This window comes from Aythya fuligula, chromosome 2 (genome assembly GCF_009819795.1).
Source record: "Aythya fuligula isolate bAytFul2 chromosome 2, bAytFul2.pri, whole genome shotgun sequence".
NCBI classification, from domain to species: domain Eukaryota; kingdom Metazoa; phylum Chordata; class Aves; order Anseriformes; family Anatidae; genus Aythya; species Aythya fuligula.
In genome coordinates, this window is record NC_045560.1 from 28,265,906 (window position 1) to 28,293,459 (window position 27,554).

Below are 27,554 nucleotides of genomic sequence, written 5' to 3' on the forward strand. Positions count from 1 at the left end.
TGCTAGGAACACTTGTTTCTTTGCATGCACACTAGGTTATTTTCTTAGGTTATTTTTCAGGTTATTTTCTTAGGAGGTCAACCTGTTGTTCCATGTTTAATTCCTCATGCAAAATTAGTGATAATATATCTCTGTCATAAATCATAATGAATCATAAATTCATAAACATGAATTTATGTTTACAACACCTAACTGAGTAAAGGAATAAATATTCCATTTTAGAAACATGAAATTAAGAATCACAGGGTATTTTTTGTTTGTTTGTTTGGTGTTTTTTTAATGTGTATATATATATATGTATATATATATATATATATATGTAGTACCTTGTTGTGGTACACAAGGATCCTTTCCAACCTGTGGCTGTATAACAGAAGTGCAGATTTAAGATAAGACTAATCTGCTCAAACAATGTGTTCTTCTGCTTGCCCACAAACCATAAAATTTAGTTATATTAGTTATATTAGTACTATAACAACTGCCAGAACTTGGCTTCAGATAAGATTTGTATTTTGGGCATCCTTCATTCAGATGTGAAGTTTGAGATGAAAAAGTTACTGAGAATCAAGCATTGTACAGAATCAACCCGAAATCACGTCCAGTATAACTTAAGAAACGTAGTATCCTTTGCATTTCTTTGAAGATACCATTCTGTATCTCTATTTTCACTCTGACTTCAAGACAATTTTAAACTGTCTTACTTTTAAACAATTATTACAGACTGTCACATTCACCCTGACCTCCAGCCTCATACGTCAGAATAGCATGGATTACCATGTTTCTAGTGGTATACTGTGGCTTTTAATGCTATATATATATATTTACATATATATATATAAAATAAAAAATATATCTGAGCTTTGGTACAGCCAATTAATAGCTTGCCTCAGACATAACAAACATTTTTCTGCAATTGTTACTATAGCAAAAATGGGAATCATTTCAGCTGTCTAAAATTTTCGTTGTCTCATTTAGTCCCTTGTTTCATTTATTCTAGATGTCTTTTCTAGCTTGGTGTAAGTTTCCCCTGGTACACAATAACCACTCTTCAGTGATGGCAGATGGACTTCAGACCAGTTGTTCATAACTGAAGTTGAGTGAGTTGATTCCACTCCAGATCTGTGCTTTTAGACCATTCTGCTTTAAAGTTGGGTGAGCAGGTGAAGAATAAACAAAAAAAGTTATTTGTTGCCCAGACAAGTTGTGGAGTCTGCTTCTCTGTAGATATTCAAAACCCATCTGGATGCCATCCTGCGCAAAAATGCCATGAACCTCTACTGGAACTATGGTGTGCTACAATATTATTACTGATAGCTATTGAGGCCAACTTCAGGAGAATCTATAGGGGAAGGTACAGATGACACTGAGACAGAGTACCAGTCCTGAAGTTAGCTGAGCTGGGGTCAGCCTAAACAGAACAGACAGGGGAAGGAACAGTGACATCACCATGTCTTTCTGACTCTACAAGCACACTAATGCTTTAAAGCTGCTGTTACTTATAAAGGTTAGGGAAGATTTAAGGATTACCTCACAAAAGAATAAGGTAGTGGAACAAAGTGCTGTAACACTTTTCATGAGCCAGATCTATATGTCTTTTGACAAGACATTCTTCAGTGAAAGCTATTGTTTTATCTTTATAGATATCTTCTGCTTTGAAATTGTGTTTTTATTTTGTTGTTTGTTTTGTATTAGAAGTTGTTCAATAAGAAAAAATAATCAGTTTTTTCTTTTTTTTCTTTTCTTTTTTTTTTTTCCCTCAATACCTGCAAAATTTTGGCACGGGGTAAATCATGTAATATATCTGGTGTTTTTCACCAAGTCATGTCTTAAATTGTATTTCTACTTTAATCTCTTTTGTATGTTATATCAGGTTCTCCTGTCCGGGGTGTGTGTGTGGGGGAAATACCCTCAAAAAACTTACCTCTTCACACACTGCTCTCACTGTATTTAGAATTAAAATAACCTTTGCACTTTGATGAAGCTCTTGGTAATTGATTAAAGTGAATGCCTTCACAGCCCTTTTCTGCATTGTCTGCCAAACCATACTCTTAAGTGAGTCTTATAGTGCTAAGGGATGTATGTAACATGTCACATCTCAATTATACACATTCTTTTAACCTTGAATCATTGTGGTCTAAATTTGAGGAAGATAGTCCCTCTGAAAGATTAAGAAAGTATATTAACCACAGGTAAAATTTGCTGTCTTGTGTGCTCCAGCAAAAGACGAAAAGAAAACTCCCGTGGCTGCCAACCAGGGGAAGTTTGCACTTCTAGCTTAATTCAGAATTACCTAGTATTAAATATGCATTTGAGTGATTACTGGCAGTAAATTGCTAATCACCAATAATGCAGTAACATGAGTCTGCATTTGTATAGAATACACCACTGTTTACATGTATACTGTTCATATTCTCTTGTTATTTAAGTTCTCTCACATTCTTCAAAATCAGAGGTCTCAGCTTTGTAATAAATATTGTTCTTCACTAACATTTCACTTCATTTGCAAAACATTTAGTTTGCTCTTTATTATTACTAGAACATTCTATGTACATGTATTTTCCCAGCAAAGATCACAGTACTAGAGAGTACAAAGAAAGAAACCCTATCCACTTGAATTACCAGTTTCTACAATGTATCTGTCATTTACACTGCAGAGTTTTCACCATGAATGGTGATCTCCAGGCACTCTGCAAATTCAAAATTCCCCAAATTTTCTAGGATATAGTCTGAATAACCTTCCTAACCATCACTATCTCCTTTCATATCTTCCAGAACTAATTTATTTCTGAATTCTTTTGGAGCTCAATGAAAGTTTATAGGAGCTCTGTAGTTCTACAAACTGCCTTAGCTTCCAGAACATAGGCTCTATTAACAATGAAGGACTGAAAATGCAATTTTTGCCCTATTATTTATTAAAAATTTTCATGTTGATCTCAACAAATTTAACCAATAAATAAAATAACAATCAAAAAATTATCACAGAGCAGATTTTTTCACCCTGAATACATGATACATACACAACCGCATCTGTGACATTGTAACTTTGGAATACTTTTTTTGACTAGAGCCCCATTGGGTCTCAGTTTCTTACCTGTTAAATTGCCATATATCTTTTCTAGTTCACAGTATGGTTAAATGTCTTAACAATTCTGTTAATAACAACACTGTTTACAACAGTGTTTACAACAGTGTTTACAACACTGTTCTAGATAGGAGATTTCTAATTCTTTGTGTGGAATCAGGTGTTTTTATTTTTCATAGAAGTCAGTATCCACTGGACAAAAAAGAAAATAGATAGCTTAACAGTAAACTTAGCTGGGATGTAAGAAAACAGTTTTCAAATGTTTTACAGAGTGTTGGTGAATTTATAAATCTAATTTTAAAGCAGAGAGTGGAATTCAGATGTCTCTTGCCCCTACCTGGTCAGACACACCTTCTCCATACTATCTTGTAAAGGGAAAGGTAACAGCTGTATCCCTTTCTGAGAGCTCTCTGGGACATGTATTGGACTTGTTTCTCATTCCCAGGGCTTATGCACATACTTCTCTTCCATTCACTTTATCTACATTCAGATTTCGTGTACACACAGATTTTATGTACACAGTTTGGGTACACACCCAAGACATCCCTGTGCAAGCCAGCCCAACCTTTGGATGAGGTACACCTGCATTTACAGAACACCTAGCCCATCCAAACTAACACATCCCTATAATCAACTGTCCTCTTCAACAGAATTGTATTTGGTGTTACTGTGTTCTGTTTCCTACACCTCTTCATTATCCTGGATAATTAAATTTGGGTGTATTGGATGATAATTTATAGACACCAGTACCACTGGGCTGAGTGATGGAATTATATCCTTACAGATACACTGAAAGCCAAGACTTTGAATTTCCAATTTTTCCCAGATATTGTTGGTTTTTGCCACACTTTTCATGTCATTTAAAATAACAGTGAGTTAATGAGCTGTTATGCTTAATTATTTTGTAGTACTGAAAATGTATCCCTCACCAAAATATAAGGAAAATTATTCACCAGACATAGTCTTTGGCACAGTTATGATCTGCTGAATATTTTTGATTTATTTCTATATAAATACTTAGGGAAACTTAAAACAACTTGGTAGATAAGTAGCTTCTCTGAAACAGCTGTGTTTTTGAACCTGTTTAAACTTCTAACCTTCTAAGGATCTGTACAAACCTGTTTAAGTGTACCAGTTTGCATGATTTTTTAAAAATACCAATCTTTTTTCATGCAGTGCTCTGAATTTTTGGTGTTAGTCACTGGAATTAAGGCTAATTCTTTCTTAGCTGATTGTGTAATAAATAAATATTTATACACTTTTTATATTTGCATGTGTATTTATATTTCATGTATCTCAGTGGATGTGAGGTATACTTTTTTTTTTTTTTTTAATTGAAAAATATCTTCCTTGCCATCATCTTCTATTGATACAATGTGTGCAGGAGGGCCTTCATAGAGACAAATCAGTTCATTTTCTTTACATGCCCAGTTTTCATCCAGTTTGTCGGGTCAGGTAACAACAAAAAATCAGAACTGGGTTACTACAGTTCCCTGAGATTCTACTTCTTCTTTTGGCCTACTATAGCTTACCATTGCTATAAGCAACATTGAACTGATCAGTTGATTATTGTTGCGGTTTTTTTGTGTTTGTGTGTGTGTGTTTTTTTAATGAGCATACCCAATATACAACATTCTAATTTCATTATTCTTACTGTCCTCTGGCCATTTTTATTCTATTTTTTTGTCAGTCCAGGCTTGTCCATTGCTTTGGAGGTATTAGTTGATATTCTTACTTCTGAAGACAGTCCTGCTTGTAATTTCTAACAGTGGAACTAATGGTAATTTACAGTAACTTACCTTCAACTAGTTTTTCTAACATTTCTCAGTAACTATCTGTTAAGTAGATAGAAAATTGTTTTGAGGCAATCTGCAGCCATATATGCTCAACAAATATATGAATTAGTATAGCTGAGCCTTCTGTCTGTTTCTTTTCCGATACATTATTTCAGTCATTAAAAAGCTGAAATAACTTTCCTTATCATCCATGTGGCTTCATTTTCAACCACATTGCTCTGAGACAGCAGGCTGCTGAGATAGTAGAATAGTTTGCCTATAGATTCATATGTATCATAGTTAATGCATACCAACTCAATATATTTTCCATAGGGTCATAGGGTGAAATGCAGTCTCTGTTTTCTTTGTCCTGATTTTCTGGCTGAAACATAATCAAAACTGTCAGTAGTAATGTGATGTTCTTTTTCTGATATGCAGATTGAGAATTCTGAGTTATGCTGAATGAGAATGAGTTTATACCAATTGTACCTCAGTTTGTACCAACTATACCTCAGTCTTAAACTGTCAAGAGTCACATGTGTTGCATTATCTGACAAAAATATAAAATGAAGGAACCATGAAGTATATATAAAACCTACCTTTAAGAACTTAATTTCTGGTCTGATAATAATCTTGTTTTCATTATTACATTCTGTGATACAAATTGAATAAACAATTAATTTGGACCAAATTTCATAAAATATATTCAACAAAAAAAATCATTCCAATAATAATTCAAAGTAAAGAAAAGTCTCAAAAATTCTCCTTTTGTAATTCAGAAAATTTGACCATTTTCTTACTATTTTAACTGCATGCTCATTTAAATGTTGAAATGTCAAGATTTTAAAAAAGAACAAAATTGTGAAATAGTTTTCAATAATAAGTGTGAGAAAATATGTAGAATACTACTAAGTATATGTTATAGGACTATATGAAGGTATTCAGAAGGGGTAATACCTGAGAAGGGGTATTACAGAGTTATACTTGCAATTCATTCAAAGCAACATGTAAAGTAAGCAAGAAATGTGTAACACTCCACCACTAACACAGCCTTCTTCATGTTTGACATCCTCTTGATTATGGCTACACATCCTTGTCAGTACTAGCAGCACTGTAAGCATAAATGAAAACTTCTGCACAGTATATTGTACTGTTTGTCCTGCAAAATTATTGAATGTTGAAATGCTTCATCATTATGCCACTTTGTTAAGCATATTTTCTTTGTAAGCTGGCACTATTTCTTTGTTTTAAACACAAGTCAGTTTGAAAAGTGTGTTTTGTTTTTTTTTTCCAAGAAATAAAAAACTTCAAACTAAATGTTTAGACATAACTAACCAAGTGTCAATGTCATTTTAGAATTAACCAATCATCTATGTTATGAAACTCAGTGAGTGTTAAAATCACTAGGATGTTTTTGAAAAACAATTCAAATTAATAAATAATAATACTTAAAATAAACACCATAATCCACTAGACAGAAGAAATCCATTTTTCAATTACAATAAGTATCCCATCCATTTAAGTGAGTCTCATACTGTCTTTGAAAGAAGTGTATATGGTTATAGATAATCACCATTTTTCTTCATAATATGAGAGCTTAAGTGAGCTGGAAATTGTTCCATGAAATCTTCTACCTTCTTTTATTTTTATGAATGGATTCTTCATTGCCTATATAAAGAAAGCATATACTCTATTCTAATTATCTTTTATTCAGAAAATTAAAAATATGAATGATTAAAAATATTTTCAAAACCACAAACCAGGCATTCTTACAATGATATTATTTAAACAGTAGAATGCCTGTTTACAAAACAATGACTGATAGGGTCTGCTATCTGAGCAGTGATATATGCTACTGTCTTGAAATGCAGATCTTCTTCCATTAACTTTAAATGGGAGTTAGGTATCTAAATAGCATTGAAGAACTGAACTGAGTATTCTGGATATTTATCATAAAATTCCAAGAAAAGAGCCCTTAATAGTCATTAAAAGTCAATAAAAGTCATTAAAAACAATTCATCTTCTATACATTTCTGAAATTTTTCTTCACTTGAATCTATCTACAGAATGATTTTTCTTCTGGACAGTATATTTGGAGTAAACACAAAAGCCAGAGATATTGTAAAGATATGCCTGATGAAATTAAAATTAATCTTTCTCATTTCTCAGAAGAGGAAGTAGAACATGTTAAGAAGATTCTGGGGTATTAGGTGCCAATGGTAAAAAAAACATAAAACATAAAACGTAAAAGTATAACACTTTTAACATTTCCTTTTAACAAATTTGGAATCATCATCTAAAAAGGATTACAACATTACGGAGAAACACATCTGTTATGTAAATATTGACATAACCATTCTTGAACTGTTGGGGAGATGTGTGATTTGCCACTTGATAGCTCATTGCAGAAAGAAGATGAAACATGAATATATTTGTTAAGAGAGAGTCTGCTGAGGTGTACTGGTAACTAGAGAATCTTTTTATGTTAGAATGAAATATAATAGAGTGATCACTTATATGGGTAAAAAATTACTTTCCAAGAGTCATTTCCCATAGGTGTTGTACACTTGTTCCCATTCATACTGAGCAGTGTGAAAGGACAAGAATGAAAATATGTTCTTTAGGGTATTTTCACTGTGTTGCTAGATAGAAAAGACATTCACACCTTTCTGAGCTGCCACTCAGCAGCACATAAAGAATGTTACAGCTTGTGTAAGTGTCAGTTAGAGATAATTACAACCTCAGTGACCTGTCTTGGCACTAAAACACTTAGCAGACTTTATTCTGTCTTTATAACATGGAGATTTGGGGCACAATCCTGACTGACACTGTAATAAATCAGGAGACACTGCAATGAAGTCAGATGCGTTACACTCTCATAATCACAATGTAAGGCAGGAAAAGAAATCAGATCTTCTGCTTATATTGTGGGCTCTGATTTTGCAAGTTCATTAATTTTGTATCATACTTTGGAGAGTATTCATACACAGTGATAACTAGAGATAGGTCTGTTAACCGTTATTATGCGATTCCATTGTTTTTCATGTCAGACAGTAAAAGAACACTAACAGGAGATAATCCTGCTGAAATACTTGTAATTTCCAAGCATAAGAACCTTAAACTGATACCTGTGTTTCTATCACTTGAAATTGTGCTTCTAAACTCTGATTTGTGCTTCAGATTTCAGTGTTCCAAGGTGTATGTACCCTGTTGTTCCCTGGGTCAGGAGCCACAATTCCTATAAGAATAAGAACGTCTACATTTTCATGTAGTTTGGGTCCTGTACTTCACTGAAATATTTCAGTACCTAATTCAGAAATCTGGAATCAAAACCATGCCCTTTAAACTCATGGTTTAAAAATTCTTATGCAGCAGGCAACCCTTTCCCCAAGTGAGCAACCATGTTCACTGCCATTCTTAATTTCAGGCGGTTCATTTGGTATTTCTCTGCTTGAAACTGAGAGGATGGGTTTGTCACTATAAATTAAAAACAATTGAATTCCCCAGCAGTTATGGTATAGTTCCTGTGAATGCTAGCTGCCTGCCATTATATTTAACGGTAAATTGGCATACCCATTATATTAACCACTGCGTTTTTTTGCCATTTGCGTTTCAGAGAGAAATAACTTCCTTAATGGGAAGTAAAATGCACAGAAGCTATCTTAGAGGAGCAGGTAATAAAAACAAATAGTTTTTCACATATTTGTGAAAAGCATCCTTCTATTACTACTACTACTACTACTAATAATAATAATAATAATAAATAATAATTATTATTATTATAAATAAAAATACCAAATTCAGGTAAGCTTTTATATGTTTGCTATCATGTTTTGCAAACCTGTAGGTTAATGACTTGATCTACACAACTTTATCATGTAAGCATATAGCCACCTCTGTCAAACGGCTTTGAGAATTTTTTCACCTTCCATTGATTTTATTTTTCTGCAAGCCCAAACTCTGGGTAATGAAAGGTCCCACAACTACAAGACACAATAAAGGGCTGCCAAATATTCACCATATTTTTTTTCCAGCTCTTTGGACCCGGCTATCCAGCCAGTTTCTAACCCAACGAAGCGTGCACCAGTCCAAGCCAAGAGCAGCCAGTTTCTTGAGGAGAATGCTGTGGGAAACGGCGCCAAAAGCCTTGCTGAAGTCAAGGTAGACCACATCCACAGCCTTTCCTTCATCCACCCAGCGCGTCACTTTGTCATAGAAGGATATCAGGTTCGTCAAGCAGGACCTGCCTTTCATAAACCCATGCTGACTGGGCCTGATTGCCTGCTTGCCCTATAAGTGCTGCGTGATGACACTCAAGACAATCTGCTCCATGAGTTTCCCTGGCACTGAGGTCAAACTGACAGGCCTATAGTTCCCCAGGTCTGCCCTCCAGCCCTTCTTGTAGATGGGTGTCACGTTTGCTAGCCGCCAGTCGACTAGAACCTCCTCCGATAGCCAGGACTGTTGATAAATGATGGAAAGTGGCTTGGCCAGCTCCTCTGCCAGTTCTCTCAGTACCCTCGGTTGGATCCCATCTGGCCCCATCAACTTGCGCACATCCAAGTGCCGTAGCAGGTCACCAACCATGTCTTCGTGGATAGTGAGGGCCACATCCTGCTCCCCATCCCCTTCCATCAGCTCAGGGTACTGAGTACCCAGAGAAAAACCGGTATTGCCGCTAAAGACTGAGGCGAAGAAGGCATTAAGCACCTCTGCCTTTTCCTCATCTCTTATAACTAAGTTTCCCCCCGCATCCAGTAAAGGATGGAGATTCTCTTTAGTCCTCCATTTTGCATTAATGCATTTGTAAAAATGATTTTTGTTGTCTTTGACAGCAGTCGCCAGATTGAGCTCCAGATGAGCTTTGGCCTTCCTAATTTTGTCCCTGCACTGCCTCGCAACATCCTTATAGTCCTACTGAATGGCCCGCCCTCTTTTCCAAAGATTATAAACCCTCTTTTTCCCCCTAAGCTCAAGCCACAATTCTCTGTTCAGCCAGGCCGGTCTTCTTCCCTGCCGGCTCGTCTTTGGGCACGTGGGGACAGACCGTTCCTGCGCCATTAAGATTTCCCTCTTGAAGAGCGCCCAGCCTTCCTGGACTCCTCTGCCCTTCAGAACCACCTCCCAGGGGACTCTACCAACCAGTGTCCTCAGCAGCACAAAGTCAGCCCTCCGAAAGTCCAATACAGTGGTTTTACTGGTCCCCTTCCTGGCCTCGCCAAGAATGGAGAACTCCACCATTTCGTGGTCACTCTGCCCAAGACAGCTCCTGACAAACACATCCTCCACCAATTCTTCTCTATTTGTGAAGAGAATATCTAGCGGGGCACCTCCCCTGGTAGGCTCACTAACCAGCTGTGTCAGGAAGCTATCTTCCACGCTCTCCAGAAACCTCCTAGACTGCTTTCTCTGGGCTGTGTTGTGCTTCCAGGATATGTCAGGGAAGTTGAAGTCCCCCAAGAGAACAAGCGCTGACGATTTCGCAACTTCTGTCAGCTGCCTGTAGAACTCCTCATCAGTCTCCTCATCCTGGTTTGGCGGTCTGTAACAGACCCTGACCAGAACGCTAGCCTTGTTGGCCTTCCCGCCGATCCTAACCCAAAGGGACTCGACCTTGTCATTCCCAGCCTCGAGTTCTACATCATCGAAAGATTTTCTAATATAGAGATCCACACCACCACCCCTTCTGTGCTGCCTCTCCCTTCTGAAGAGCTTATAGCCAGTCATTGCAGAACTCCAGTCATGAGAGTGGTCCCACCACGTTTCCATGATGGCAATCAAGTCGCAGCCTGCCTGCTGCACGATGGCTTCCAGCTCCTCCTGTTTGTTACCCACGCTGCATGCATTGGTGTAGATGCACTTCAGTTGGGCCATTGCCTTCTCTCCCAGTCTTGCCATTGTTCCCCCTGACACAGCTCCAACAATCCTTGTTTCAGCAGCATCCCCCTTCTTACCTAGTTTAAAGCCCTCTCAATGAGCCCTGCCAGCTCCTGGCCCAGGATCCGTTTTCCCCTGAAAGATAGGGACCCATCTGCAGCCATCAGGACGGGTGCCGAGTAAAGTGCCCCATGGTCGAAAAACCCAATATTTCTGTGTTGGCACCAGCCCCTGAGCCACGTGTTTATCAGGTGGGCTTTCCATGTCCTCTCTGTACCCCTCCCTGCCACCGTGGGGATGGACAAAAACACTACCTGTACTCCATCCACTAACCGTCCCAGTCCCCTAAAGTCTCATTTGATAGCCTTCAGGCTTCTCTCTTCAATGTCATCACTGCCAGCCTGGACTATCAAAAGATAAAAGTCAGAGGAGCAAATCAGGTTGGGAAGCATCCTGGCAACATCCCTGACCTTGGCCCCAGGGAGGCAGCAGACTTCCCTACGGGTAGGGTCAGGCCGACAAATAGGGCCCTCTGTTCCCCTGAGAAGGGAGTTGCCCACAACAATAACCCTTCTGTCTTTCTTGGCAGATGCAGTCCTGAGGTGTGGAGTCAACCTCCTCGCCCTAGGCATCCTCCTGGGTAGACTTTCTACCTCTTCCTCACCCACTGGTCTCTCAAGCTCCAGGGCCTCAAACCTGTTGCATAAGAGCACTTGGGAAGGTGGGGCCAGTGTGGGAGGGCATCACCTGCGATGTCGAGCAGGGACCTGTTTCCATTCCTCCTCAACTCCCAGATCCCCTCCCTCTGCCCGACAGCGACAGGGCAGGGGGTCCACCCTCGGTTGGGGTGTCTCACCTCGGTACCTCTCCTTGAGGCCCTGCAGGGAGTCGTTCCACCAGTCTATCTCCCGCTCGCACTCCCTGATATCCCTCAACCTCTCCACCTCCTCCTTGAGCTCCGCCACCATGCGGACCAGGTCATCCATCTGCTCACACCTCACGCACGCAGTTTCTCTGCCTCTCGCAGATGGCAGGAACAGGCTCAGACACTCCCTGCATCCGGTGACCTGAACTGCTGCATTTTTGAACGGGTAGTCGGTCTGGGTGTGTACCGACTTTCTGGAGAGCGCACCGTGCCTGGTGGAGACCATTATCGCCTAGCTAACGGCTGTCGTTAAGGAGGTGTTCGTATGGGTGGGGGGGAGCGCTCTGCCCTTCCTGCTCACCCTGCCTGTGTGAACTGCCGCGCCACTACCTTCTGACACGCCACGCCCTGTTTGCCCGTCCTGGTCGCCGCGCTCCCTAGGGGCAGATTTTGAACGGCCGGGGAGGGGGCGCTGCTGGCACCGCCTACGCCTCGTTCACCTCCCTCACGAGGGCTGCCGGGTCCTGGCGGCTCCCTCATTCGATGCCGGAAAAATTAGCCCTGCCTGGCCCGATCCCCCGATGTTTTTGTTTGTTTGTTTGTTTATGTAACAGCCACTTCTTGATGCTGAATTGGCAGTCTGGATACATGTATATATGACAAGAATTCAAAAGAAAATAAACTTGGATATACCTGCTGTTAAAACAATCCAGACATGATTTCAAGTATAGGTAAAAATAAAATTATTATGACCTATAGCACACATTTTCTACATGGTACTAAGCTGAAACTCAAAAATTTTGGCTCAGTTTCTAGTTAGACCATCAGATTTGCCTAGAGAAAGATTGTAAGAGTGGGGTTATCTTCTAAGTGATTATCTTCTAATCAGCTAGCTGTTAGAAGATAAATTCAGACAACCAACTAAAAAGAAAGAGATGTCTTTTAATGTTGTCACTCCAACAGGCACTGTATATCAGATGTTTTTTTTTTTTTAATTCCTCTCCTTCTCTTACCTCTTTCCCACATTTCATTTTGTCACTTCTGCTAAATAATATAAATATATAATATGAATTCCACATTATACTAATATATAAATATATGAAAAATATGTGTTTACTGTTGGATAGGTTTGAACAGAGTCCCTACACAAGGTGAACTGTGGGTGTTTTTCACATTCAACCACATTTTACAGCCTCTCAGTTAATGACATATGACGTATAACCTAATTGTATTTTTACAATTGTGTCTATAAAAGCAGATTCTTTTATCCCAATAAGTCTTCTGATAATCTGACATGTTACCTGCAATGATGTGCGCACTGCATGCACATGTACAAGATGTTGCAAGTTCTAATGAAAACAGTGGAGATCTGACAGGTGAAGTCACAGGAACAGTGGCAACCATGAAGATTTGCTTCAGAGAAAGGGTACACCAGGCATGATAAAAGGTTTTGGTCTGATTAAATAAGGAGCTCAGGACAGAAAGCAGCTAAACTAAATAAGCAGCTCAGTACAAAGCAGCTCAGTACAGAGCAGGCAGTTAATGTATAAAGAGGGCACTGCTTCTGCCAAGGAAGGCGTCCTGAGTTGATATTTGTTATAAGTTAAGTGCTTTTATTTTATTCTTTTATCAGTTTGCAAGTAATCTCTTTTAAGAGTGCTCAGACAAATCTAGAACACCTGCGTACATAGCAATTAATTTAGATAAAGAAACAATTCTAATGTTAAACTGAAACTACTCTTTTGTCATCACTATTTAACTAATTCTAAAATAAATTTTCCCCAGAATTTATCCCTTCATCTTCTGGCTTTGGACAAGTAAAATTCTAAGATAAAGATTACTACTTTGCAGTTTCTAGCCCTCTTAACACATGAAAAGAAAAATAAGGCTGATATTTATGTAGGAATTTCTAGAGAACTCAGTCTGATGAACAAGTCGTTATGATAATGATCACTAACATTTAAAACATAAGACATAAACAAACAAAAGAGTTAAGAACCCTCAACAACAAAAAGTGCTCATTAGGGAAACCATTATAAAATGGCTTGTCCAGGATTGCTGTAGTTCACAGTTGTACCTTTTAAAAAACTAGTTATCTTCAATTCTCTCCCCACTTTCCAAGGCATGCTTGCTGAGGTCTCTGTAAATAAGCAGCTCTTCACTGGATGCAAATTAACAGGTTAAAGCTAGTGTCAGAGAAGCTTATGTAGTTAAGTACTGCTTCATATGGCTACTTCTCTAGGTGCTGAAATGAGGGCAACAAGAATGACATTAAGGTTTTATACAGAGTGCAATAGAAGGGAAGAAGATGATGAAATAAAAAATGAAAACAAGGCCAGTGCTGTAAACACTGCAAACACTTAAGATCCAAAATAGTTACCGAAAGTGCTACAGAACTTTTAATAAGTATAAATGTAGGTGTCTTGTTAAACCAAGGATATTAGAAGTATGTTTGTTGAACAGTTTCAAAATGTATACATATTCAGTTTGCTAGTTTGGGACTGTACAATTTTGGCTCAAACCTTGAAAAAAAAAAAAATTTGATTGATATTGTATATCATAAATAAAACACAACAGATTAAGTGTGTTTTCAAAACCTGAACTGATAAGTATGATCAGTATTCTTAAGTTATAAACTTGTCTTGTTCTTGCAGTATTTAGACATTTTTTGTTGTTGTTTTCTGTGGTAAATTCACAGTATATGCCTACTGGAGTACAAAATTTTGTTCCATATATTTCAAAAGCAGGTATTTATAAAAATAATATATCATTTATCTATATTGTAGAGAGTCAGAGCATAGATGTATTACTTGACAATGAAAGTATAAATTTTAACATATGAAAAATAAATTGTTACTCATGTTTTGGTGACTTTTGTAAGGCTTTTCACAATACCAAAATAGTCAGAAATTATGTGGCTGGAAGGGTATTCTTTTATTATACTTTTGGGACACTAGGAAAAGAGGAGCACTACATTGTGGAGATTCTTCTTTCTGAAGCTTATTTCTGTCCATTCAGTTGATATTACTAATTGTCTCCATTGTCTATACCTGAGAAATAATGCAAACCTTTCATGCTAATTTTTTCTGCTATATTTTTTTCACCTGATTTTTATTTCTGTTCTACCTTTAAAATTGTTTTTAATAGGACTGATGTCTAAGATTAGTAATGAAGATAGATAATGGAAGGATACAGGCTCTTTAGGAAAAGATAGGCAGGGGAGACAAGGAGGGGGTGTCACCCTCTCTCAAGAGTAGCTGGCATGTATGGTGCTCTTCCTGGGGATGAGTGAGGAGCTGACAGAGACAGAGATGGGTCAGGATTGAAGGGAAGGCAGGGAGAGGGCACACGATATTGGGAATGTGCTACAGGCCACCTGGTCAGGAAGATCAAGCAGATGAGGCCCTCTATAGACAAATAAAAACAATCAAACAATCTCACATTCACACACCATGGTTCTCATGAGGGATTTTAAACCATTCTGATATCTGTTGCAAGGACAACATAGGAGGACATAAGCAGTCCAGGAGGAATGCATTGATGACAACTTCCTTTTCCAAGTGATAGAGGAGACAACAAGGAGAGGTGCTATGGTGAATCTCATTCTCATCACCAAAGAGGGGCTGGTAGGAAATGTGAAACCCACGGGCAGCCTTGGCTGCAGTGACCATGAAATGGTGCAGTTTGGGATCCAGAGGCAGCACAGCAAACTTGCTACCCTGAACTTTGGGAGAGCAGACTTTGGTCTTTGGTAATGTATCATGGGACAAAATCATAGAGGGAAGAGGGGCCTGAGAAAGTTGGTTGATATTCAAGGATCACCTCATCCAAGGTCAGGAGCAATGCATCCCAAGAGGAAGTTGGGCAAAAATGCCAGGAGGCCTGCCAGGACGAACAAGGAGCTCCTGGCCAAACTCAAACAGAAAATGGAGGCCTACAGATTGTGGAAGCAATGACAGGTAACCTGGAAGAGATATAGAGACATTGTCTGAGCAGCCAGAGATCAGGTTTGGAAAGTCAAGCACTATTAGAATTAAAATTGGTCAGGGATATCAAGGGCAACATGAAAGGTTTCTGTAGGTACATCAGTGATAAAAGGAAGATTAAGGAAACTGTGGGCCCTCTCCAAAAGGAAATGAGAGACCTGATCACCTGGCATATGGAGAAGGCTGAGTTACTCAGTGACCTTTTTGCCCCAGTCTTCACCAGCAAGAGTTCCGCCCACATAGCCCAAGACCCAGAAGGCAAATAAAGGGTCTGGAAGAATGAAGAACTGACCACTGTAGGACAAGATCAGGTCTGACCAGGTTAAGGAACCTGAAGGTGTTCCATGGTGTACTGGGTCTGGCTGGAATGTTAACTTTCCCGGCAGCAGCCCATTCAGTGCTGTACTCTGTACTTGTAGCTGGAACAGCAGTGTTATCACACCAGTGATAACAGTGAGCAGCAGTGGCACAGCATTGGGCCTTTCTCTAACCCTCCTAGGGGGTGGGCAAAAAGTGAGGAGAGAAACATCACTAGGGCAGCTGACCTAAACCAATCAAAGGGATATTCCATACCATGTGGTGTCACACTCAGCAATAAAAGGTGGAAACAGGAAGAAGAGGGGAGGGGTGGGCTCTCGTTGAGAAGACGTCGGTCCTCCTCTCGAACACCAGCTGCGTGCGTTGAGGCCTTGCTTCAAGGACGTGGTCAATCATCGCTCATTTGTGGGAAGTAGAGAGTAATTTCTTTCCTCTGCACTTCCATACAGTTTTCATTTATTTTGTTTGTTTGTTTTCCTCCCTTTTTCCCCTTTCCCTTTTATTTTCCCCTTAGTTAAATTGTTTAGTTCATGGTAGTCTTTATTTAATTATTATAATGATTTCCCTTTAATTAAATTATCCTTATCTCAACCCGTGAGTTGTTCTTTGCTTTACTTCTCCCCCTCCTTATCTAAAGGAGGGGGAGTGAGAGAGCGGTTGTGGGGTTTAGCTGCCCAGCACGGTAAAACCACCACAGTCCTTTTTGGCGCCCAACGTGGGGCTCGAAGGGTTGAGATAACAATAGAATTGATTAAACGCATACAACTAACACACTTGCTTGCTAGTAACCATGTTCCTTGCCCTGTTAATAATAATGGCTTTGTTCATATGTCACGCAATTCGTGTCATATTCTCCTTTCTCCTATATATCCGATCCGACCAAGTGCTACAATCTGTGTTCACTTTTTTTAATTCGTTGTGCTGCCAAGCACTGACCTTGGTTTTACTCTGGAATTCAGGCTCTGCGCTGTTATCATTTGGGTCCCATGGAAACTATCTTTCAGAGAATATTCAGAACTACACTGCCTTCCTTTTCTCATCTGGACACCAGTTTATTAATAATATCAGGAATGGTACCTTTCCCTTCTTTCACAGTGCGCTAATTACAACAGTTCGGGAGTATTTTGAAGATCCATCTGTAACCCATGTATTGCTATTTCTAATTCTGAATAACAGGTTTCATTTTCTCTCTAAGATTAGTCGATTGTTTAGAAAACTTATTTGGGAATCTGTCCCGAAACAGTCTCGTGGTGAGTGGCACGGTGTGTGGGATGATGTTAGCAGATACCTGTCACGAGTGTCTCCTCCAATAGTTTTGAACTTCACCCCTGAGCAAGTGCTAAATCCTAAAAACTTGGTAGAATGTTTGAGAGTTGTATGTCCTGATCCTGATAATGCCGGAGAACAACAGCTTGCAGCATTGTGCTGGGTCCTGGTTTATTCCTATCAAACACTGTTTAACATCATCCAGCAACTTGAAGAGAGGGAGGAAGTCTCTGAATCTGATGACCAAGTAACACATGCTGTGGCTGACCCAGAGGACCAACCAACTATGGTATCAGTCGCCCCCATAGTCAAGTCAAAACAATGGAAACGGAGGTCAGCTCGTTTAGTAAGGGAAGAAGGCTCTCCTAAGAAGGAGGGAGAAGGGGAATTGGCAGGTACCTCTAAAGCAGAGCCGTCACAAAAACAGCAGGAAGACGAGACGGAAATCATAAAGGAATCAGAAATCACTCGATCCTTATCCCTGAGTGAGATGCGAGAAATACGAAAGGATTATGGTCGACGCCCAGGTGAACACATCCTCACTTGGCTGCTCCGATGCTGGGATGCTGGGGCCAGTAGCCTACAATTAGAAGGCAATGAAGCCAAGCAGCTGGGATCCCTCTCTAGAGAAAGGGTAATCGACAAAGTAATCGGGAGAGGAGCACAGGCCCTCAGCCTCTGGAGACGACTCCTGGCAGCTATCAAAGAAAGATATCCCCATAATGAAGATATTGTATATCACATAGGCAAGTGGACCACTGTGGATAAAGGTCTCCAACATCTGCGGGAATTAGCTGTGCGGGAGATGATTTATAGTGATTTGGACAATGCCCAGACACCTCAAGACCCCGATGAAGTCCAGTGCACAACATCCATGTGGCGTAAATTTGTGCGGAGTGCACCAGCAGCACATGCCAGTACCCTGGCAGCAATTCACTGGGATGAGGGGATGGGACCAACAATGTATGATGTCTCCTGCCAACTTCAAAAATATGAAGACAATCTCTCTGCTCCGCTACAGTCCTATATCTCAGCTGTGGAGAAATTGTCTAAAGGACTTGACAAGCTTGTGGAGAAAGTATATTCCCCCTCATCTAGACAGAGTGATACTTCAGCCACTAAGAATCAGCATTCGCCTGCTCAAGAGAGAGAGTACCCAAGACGTACACCACGTGGCACCTTGTGGTTTTATCTGCGTGACCATGGGGAAGATATGAGGAAATGGGATGGTGTACCTACTTCAACCCTAGCTGCTCGGGTACGTGAACTGAAAGGAAATACAGCAGCAAGAAGAGGGGCTCCTAAGAGAAATGCTGCTCCAGTTTCTATTGGGCAGTACCCCAGAGGCAGTAGAAGAGCTGATGTTATTCTTGACCACGATGAAGGGACCTCTACCTCTCATTTGCCAGAATTTGTGCATTTGCAAGAATAAAGTGGCAGACGCTCCAGCCAGGACTAGAGGGGCCCTGCCTCTGGCCAGGTAGAGGAGAGGGATAACCGGATTTATTGGACTGTGTGGATCCGATGGCCTGGAACATCAGAACCACAGGAATACAAAGCTTTAGTGGACACTGGCGCACAATGTACCATAATGCCATCAGGCTACCAAGGGACAGAACTCACCTGTATCTCTGGAGTGACAGGGGGATCCCAACAACTATGTGTACTGGAAGCTGAAGTGAGTCTAACTGGGAATGAGTGGCAAAAGCATCCCATTGTGACTGGCCCAGAGGCTCCGTGCATCCTTGGCATAGACTATCTCAAGAGAGGGTACTTCAAGGATCCAAAAGGATACCGGTGGGCTTTTGGCATAGCTGCTTTGAGCACAGAGAAGATTAGGCAGCTGTCTACCCTGCCTGGCCTTTCAGAAGACCCTTCTGTTGTAGGATTGCTGAAGGTTGAAGAACAACAGGTACCAATTGCTACCACAACGGTGCACCGACGGCAATATCGCACCAACCGAGACTCCCTGATTCCCATCCATGAGTTGGTTCACCGACTGGAGAGTCAGGGAGTAATCAGCAAGACTCGCTCACCCTTTAATAGTCCTATATGGCCAGTACGAAAGTCTAATGGCGAGTGGAGGCTAACAGTGGACTATCGAGGCCTGAATGAAGTCACGCCACCACTGAGTGCTGCAGTGCCAGACATGCTAGAACTTCAGTACGAACTAGAGTCAAAGGCAGCCAAGTGGTATGCCACAATTGATATTGCTAATGCATTTTTCTCCATCCCTTTAGCAGCAGCATGCAGGCCGCAGTTTGCTTTCACTTGGAGGGGCATCCAATACACCTGCCTATCCTGTCCTGTTAAATCCTTGTCCTGTTAAAGTACAAGGGATAATGATGAGAATGCTTGTATGCTAAAGTATGGGGATCTGAGTGTGACACAAATGTTATGGAATAAGGGGTGGAGGTTGTACTGGGTCTGGCTGGAATGTTAACTTTCCCGGCAGCAGCCCATTCAGTGCTGTACTCTGTACTTGTAGCTGGAACAGCAGTGTTATCACACCAGTGATAACAGTGAGCAGCAGTGGCACAGCATTGGGCCTTTCTCTAACCCTCCTAGGGGGTGGGCAAAAAGTGAGGAGAGAAACATCACTAGGGCAGCTGACCTAAACCAATCAAAGGGATATTCCATACCATGTGGTGTCACACTCAGCAATAAAAGGTGGAAACAGGAAGAAGAGGGGAGGGGTGGGCTCTCGTTGAGAAGACGTCGGTCCTCCTCTCGAACACCGGCTGCGTGCGTTGAGGCCTTGCTTCAAGGACGTGGTCAATCATCGCTCATTTGTGGGAAGTAGAGAGTAATTTCTTTCCTCTGCACTTCCATACAGTTTTCATTTATTTTGTTTGTTTGTTTTCCTCCCTTTTTCCCCTTTCCCTTTTATTTTCCCCTTAGTTAAATTGTTTAGTTCATGGTAGTCTTTATTTAATTATTATAATGATTTCCCTTTAATTAAATTATCCTTATCTCAACCCGTGAGTTGTTCTTTGCTTTACTTCTCCCCCTCCTTATCTAAAGGAGGGGGAGTGAGAGAGCGGTTGTGGGGTTTAGCTGCCCAGCACGGTAAAACCACCACACATGGGACCTGATGAGATACATCCATGGGTCCTGAGGGAAATGGAGAATGAAGTTGCCAAGCCACTTTCCATCCATCCTATTTAAGAAGTCATTGCAGTCTGACGAAGTTCCCACTGACTGGAAGAGAGGAAATATAACCCCGCTTTGAAAGAGAGACAGATCCTTCATAGTGACATAAGTATTTTAGACTGTTAATTTCTGTGAATGACTATCAATGTATATGATCTTCTGAGAAAACAAAACTTAGGAGCAGTTCTGGCTGACCGAGCAGAGGAAATCAGTGATGGCTGAGGTGGTAGCACTGTCTAAAATGTTCTCTAGGATTTAAAAGAATAGTTTCTATGTATGGTGAATAACACACTGAAAACCACATGAAGATTTACTGGAGGGCTGGGGAGGGTCATATATATAAGCCTCTAAAAGATTGTTTGTGTTGGGTTTGTTGTTGTTGTGTTTGGTGAAGCTCTGTAATGACTGTTGAGATATCTATGGGGGTAGCAGGTTTACAGCCTGCTGACTGTAAATGTGTTGACAGCTTTCCACACAGGGACAGGAAATTTTCCATTCAGTGCTGACACACAGCAAAGAAACAGCAAAAAGATGAGAATATGATATTATTATTGTATTTGTTTTATGCAACTTTAAATGTTTACCTCCTAAGAGAGAGGTGCCTTTTGAGGGCCACAGGTGAGAGAACATTTCAGGGCTGAATCTTAACCACCATGTATGAATTTCAAATTTTGTCAGCTAACACCCCAGGTGTAAGTGAAGAGGTCTAGAGAAAGACACTGGTTAGACAGAGGTTACTTGACCATCAAATCTTCTGAATTTAAGACAACTGACATTAGCAAAACTGATAATCAAAGAAATCTAGTGCAAGGAAGTGAGAGGAAAATTAGAAGGGTAAAAATGGATTTTGAAGGAAAAAGTAAAAAAAAAAATAAAAAATAAAAATATTTGGAAGAAGGATGCAATAGAACCAACAAATCTGATAAATATCCTCAAAGCAATGAGGGAAGACAAGAATACTGCTGAGAAGTTAGATTACTTTTTTTGCATTATTTTTCACTCAATAATTTTGGGAAGATTACTAAGGAAAACACTGTTTTCTGATATATATTAATATTTCAGTACTAAAGCCCTACATGATACAATAAAAATCCTGTAATTTCATGCACAACAAACAAGATGTAAAAAATCTCAAAACTGCAACATCACTGATTTTTCCCTTTAAGTATGTACTATTCTGTAGAAACAGAGGAGAAAAAAAAAAAAAAAAAAAAAAAAAAAAGTGGTGTCTTGTATTTAAATAAATGTTTGCAGAGTTGGAGCTCATTAAATTTTTATTATAATTATCTTTAGAAACTTGTCTGAAATTAATCATTAAAAATATAACAAGTGAGAAACTTCATAATAAAAAAGTCCCAAGTTTGTCATATTTTAAAAGGAAAAGAAATATTTTATCAGTCAGGATTCTTTTAACATACTAATTTGGTTAATAAGAATTTAAAAAAATAAATAAATAAAACAAGGTAAATGAAATAATTTCTTTATACTTTTAGAAGCTGATTCCCTGGGTGAGTATGAGAGAGAGAGAGAGAGAGAGAGAGAAGGCTAAAACATGGATCAGAAATCACCTAACAAATTGAAAAAAAAGAAGTTTAGAATTATATAGACAAACTTCATCATGGAAAACTATATAAAACACTTGACATACTTATCATTATGACTTCATTTATTTTTATTAACGGAAAGAGTGGTAATGAAACTGTTAAATCTGAAAATCATGTGAAAAAATATTTTTTCATTCAGGCAGGAAAAGGAACATGAAGGAGAAAATGAACTAGATGAATGCAAGATAGCAAAATTTAACAATGTTGATCATGCTATCGTGATCATAACTATATGAAAATTCACTGCAAAATGCAGCTTTCTAAATTAACCGTATCTAAATTAACCAATGGAACACTGACAGACTGTCTTCGAAGAGGTTATTATGCCTCTGCATTCATAAAAATGTGGATGATACATTACAATACGTTACAGCAACTAAAAATAGACAATATAATACCTTTAATTAAACCAACAGTGTTTCCAGGATGCTATCCATAACAAAATAATATTTTGAAAGACGATATGACAAGTATGATCAAAACATTTAATAGAAATATATATATATTAATAAGATTGGAAGTGTTGCATTCAAAAGATGAATAACAGAAACAATGAACATGAAACAATGAAATAATAGGTTTAGATGCGTAAGTCAAAAATAATATTAGATTGAAAACTTATGATTTTCTAATACCAGCCAAAATTACTTTTTCACCAATTTGTAAGTGAAAGAGTCTGAAAAAAAAAAAAAAGAAAAAGAAAAAAGAAACAAACAAACAAACAAAAACTTTTATATGCTACAAGAAACCATATAATACTTTGAGAAAAAAAAAAATGTAACAACCACAACAAAAATAAAGTATAGGATACATTCGACAATCAAGACTACTTAAAGTTGTTAGCAATTTTAAAGGGAAATTTATCTTTTTTTTTTCATGTTATAACTCAGCCTGTAAGTCTTAAAGATCAACAAGGACAGCAGTCTTTTTTATATTAACCTACCTCAGAGCTATTTTAAATTTCACTTAAGTATCTTGAGCTGGTCATTGTCAGAGATATATCTGACCTTTCATGGTCATGGCTATGTTCTGGTACTTCATTACAACATACAAATAGAAAGCTGATAGACAGGAAAATCAGAAAGAGGAGATAGAAAATAAATCACAAATATTTTTATATTGAACAATGTATCTTTCATTTTACTGATTGAAAACCTGCTTCTCTTTTAAAAAGTGTCATTAAATTTACTGTCTTTTGTCATGCAGAACGGAGGACACAATTTTGTGCCAAAATTAAGTATGAAGAGAGTTGAAGCTTATTATGTTCATAAGGAAAAATAACAAATTTATTTTATTGTAATAGTTTTTTCTTCAAAAATTAAAACTGAGTTCATTTTCTTTCTTGTTCCACTAGTTATCAGTATAAGTTTTGACAGAATCACAGAATGGTTGAGGTTGGAAGGGACCTCTGAAAATCATCATCCAACACCTTTGCTAAACAGGATCACTTAGAGCACATTGCTCAGGATGGCATCCAGGTGGGTTTTGAATATTTCCAGAGAAGGAGACTCTATAACCTCTCTGGGCAACCTGTACCAGTGCTCTGTCACCCTCACAGTAAAATGCCTTCTCATATTCAGCTGGAACTTCCTGTGCTTCAGTGCCTCCTTTGCTTTTGATAACAATTTAGGCCAGTCTTATTGAGGTAAGTGAACTGTAGGTGTACAAACAAAATATATGTGTTGAAATAGGAAATATAAGTCTGGTAGAGAGCTTATTGCAAACATTTTGTTTTTGGTCAAAAGGCACCATTGTTCTGCCATTTTCTAAATATTGCAGCCAATTTTTCTACACACATTGCTTAAGGATTTCAAAAGAGAAGATTTGTTATCAGTCTGCAAATCACATTATGATGTTGAGCAGATCTATAGACTCCCATCTAACAAACAGGACTCAGAAGTCATTAAAAGTATCATCTGAAGGTTTATCTTTAATCCTTACTTTCAAGTTTTCAATATAAACATTTATTTAGAGTACATAAGATTACAGGGTCTTTTGCACTGGTGTACTGAAATACGTGTGTATTATACACACGGTCTAATACCCAACATGTCTCTGTTTTTTTTTGATAACAGGAAAGAATGAATAGTTAAGTATTTGCTGTGATTTAGCTAACGTTTTTACCATATAAAATGCAATCCAATTCATTGTGTGTGTGCTTGAAAAAGACACAAATGATTTCATACTAAGCCTTCTTTCTTCATTGCATGTTGCTAAAGCTGTCTCTGGAGAAATAAAGAAGCTTTTTCTCTTATTTCTCATAATGGGAATCTAATGAGAACTTTAATTAGTACCATGAATTTTTCCCTTACTTTCTAGATTTTAAAGTCATCATTCAGTATTTCTCAGTCATGATTTTCTATTCTATTTCTGTCATGTTATTTCTTTAAAATAATTTACAGAGTTAAAGTCTTATTTTTACAGAGTTACAGTCTTATTTTAGATTTTGTTTAATCTATTTTGTTGCCATAATAACTGGAATTAAAGCAACCAAGTATCATCATGTTCTTATTAATAGATAGATCAGTCAATCGTTGAGAGGCATATTTTCTCACAACTGTTAATAGAGAGTGTTTTTTTCTTTATACAATATATACCTGAAACAACCATTGAAAGACAGCCTACTCCTGCTACCTTTAGTTAGCCCTTGCTTTTTCTTTGAACATAGGTATTTGGGATGGAAAAATTTTAACTTCTTCCCTGAATTTGTTTCTATAGCATGTTGCATCTCCATTAAGATTAGAATAAAATCTCTTTACATAAGATCCTGATATGTCTGTTAACTTCTTGATATGTATAAAAATCCCTGTTTGATTTGACTACTCCTGAAGGTATACACAGTCTGGAATATATTTCCATTTGTCCTGAGAGGTATAAGCCACGTACAGTACTCACAGGTTTTATGCTGTAAATGTCACATTTTCAAATGTCTGTGTTGTACATCAAAGCCCTCAGTTTCCCATAAGACGTTTTTATTGTTTTGTTTTGGTTTGGTTTGGTTTGGTTTTGGTTTTTGTTTTCTTGTTTGGTTGGTTTTTATTCTTATTTTGTTGGCACAAGACTCAACTGAATAAGAAACATCAGTATGGAAACTATCTCTGCAAAAGTGTGTGCATTAATGAATAAGATTCAAATAAACCATGACTTTGACCATGATTCCTAGCTCTGATATTGGCTTTCTGAAATATCTTAATTCATGTCCTCTGCTCTCCTAGCTGCAATGAGGACAAATATATTGATTTCTTATGCTGAGCACTTGAGATTTACTCAAGAAAAATCACCATTCAAAAGGCATTTGATGATGATGATGTTAAACTCTATATGAAGAGTGCCAGCATATATTGGGGATCATGTACCTGACAAATAAGCTCTATATTTTCATTGCTACTTTTCTGGAATACATATATCACAGTCACTAAAAAACAAGAAACATTACTAGTAAATCCATGAAAGTACAGGGAAGTAGATTTTCAATGTTTTTTGAAGTGCAGTGTATTATTCCACAGAGAGGCTGACAAAATAATATATTGAAGGTGGCAATTAGAGAAACTTAGTTGAAACTTGTCCAGCTTATTAAGTATTTAATTTTCTGTCTAAAGTGAGAAATCATTAACACTTTTATTGTGCTGAATAGGAAAAAAAAAAAAAAAAAAAAAAAAAAAAAAAAAAACTTACAGACAAAAAAAGGCTGTAAAACTAACTTTAAAAGATTTGTTATTACTGTGCTTTCCTGAAATGTTTTTTAGTGTGATTGTTTGATTTCATGATAAGACTACCACACAGTGAGGGCAATCGCACTGGTGGTTTAAAATATGGTGGTTTAGTAGGAGGCAAGGCTTCTGTTTCCATTTCAAAGGTCAGACTGATTCACCTCTAAAATATTTTCTCCCTCTGCTTAATGAAAGAGTAGGGAGGACGAAATCATATCATGTTCTCCAGTGGACAGGACTTGCACTAGTCAAATGATGCTGTAATATTTGGGTCCCAGCCTCACCACAGCTTTGACCTCCAGGCCTCTTATTTGCTTCCAATGCCATACGTGTTGGTCTGATCTAAGCACCATGAGACTGCTGTAGCTACCTTCACATCAAGGCAGGAATGTAGGTTTCCAGCCCCACAATGCACAGGTCTTTCAAGCCACTTACTATCAAAACCATAATCAGGAGATCAAATTCATCATTCAATCCACACAAAACCCTTCAAATTAAAGTCAAAATACTTTTAAAAATGGTAAGTTAAATAGGTTTGTTGAGGGTTTATAAATTACAGGCTAAGTCATTTAAAATTGTTAACACAGTTAACGAGTTAGCGCAGGCAGGGGAGTTTGCGCAGGCAGGGCGAGCAGGAAAGGCAGAGCGCTCCCCCCCCACCCATACAAACACCTCCTCTAATGGCAGTCTACTGCTAGTTCAGCTGCAATGGTGGACACCAGGCACAGTGTGCTCTCCAGGAAGTCTGTACACACCGAGACCAACTGCCCACTCGAAACTGCGGCAGTTCAGGTCTCCAGGTGCAGGGAGTGCCTGAGCCTGTTGCTACCACATGCGGGGGGCAAAGAGACTGTGTGCGTGAGGTGCGAGCAGGTGGATGACCTGGTCCGCCTCATGGCAGAAGTCAAGGAGGAGGTCGAGAGGTTGAGGGATATCAGGGAGTGCGAGCGGGAGATAGACTGGTGGAGCAACTCCCTTGGAGACAGGTCCCTGCTAGACATCGCAGGCGATGCCCTCCCCCACTGGCCCCACCTTCCCAGGTGCCCTTACCCAACAGGTTTGAGGCCCTGGAGCTTGAGAGACTGGTAGCTGTGGTGGTTTTACTCAGGTGGGCAGCCGAGCTCCACCACAACCGCTCTCTCACTCCCCCTCTCCTCAAAGAGGAAGGGGGAGAAAATACAACATAGAGAACTCGAGGTTTGAGATGAGAAAGATTTAATTAAAGGGAAAGGGAATGGGGAGAAAAAAAAAAGAAACAAAAGAAACAACAAGTCCGCGCGGAAGCACAGAGAGAGGGAAAAAATTATTCTCTACTTTCCATCAACGAGCGATGTTCGGCCATGTCCTGGGAAGCAGGGCGTCAAAACGCATAGTGGTTGTTCAGGAGGAACAGCCCCCTCCCCCACAAGAGCCCCTCCTTTTATTGCTGAGTGTGACATCAGGTGTTATGGAATATCCCTTTGGTTGGTTTAGGTCAGCTGCCCTGGCAATGTCCCCTCCCCATCACTTGCCCACCCCCAGCCTGCTGGCTCTTGGGGGCTTGGAGGGAGTCTTGATGCTGTCCCAGCACTACGCAGCAATAGACACAACACTTGAGTAATATCAGTGCTGTTCCAGGTATGAGTATGAGTGCAGAGCACAGCACTGTGTGGGCTGCTGCAGGGAAAAGGTGACTCCAGCTCAGACAGACCCAACATAGTAGCTGAGGAAGAAGTAGAAAGTCTACTCAGAATGATGCCTAGGGCGAGGAAGTCCACTCCACGCCTCAGGACTGCCTCCACCAGGACAGAAAGAAGGGTGATTGTTGTGGGCGACTCCCTTCTCAGGGGAACATAGGGACCTATTTGTCAGCCTGACCCTACCCGTAGGGAAGTCTGCTGCCTCCCTGGGGCCAGGGTCAGGGACATTGCCAGAAAGC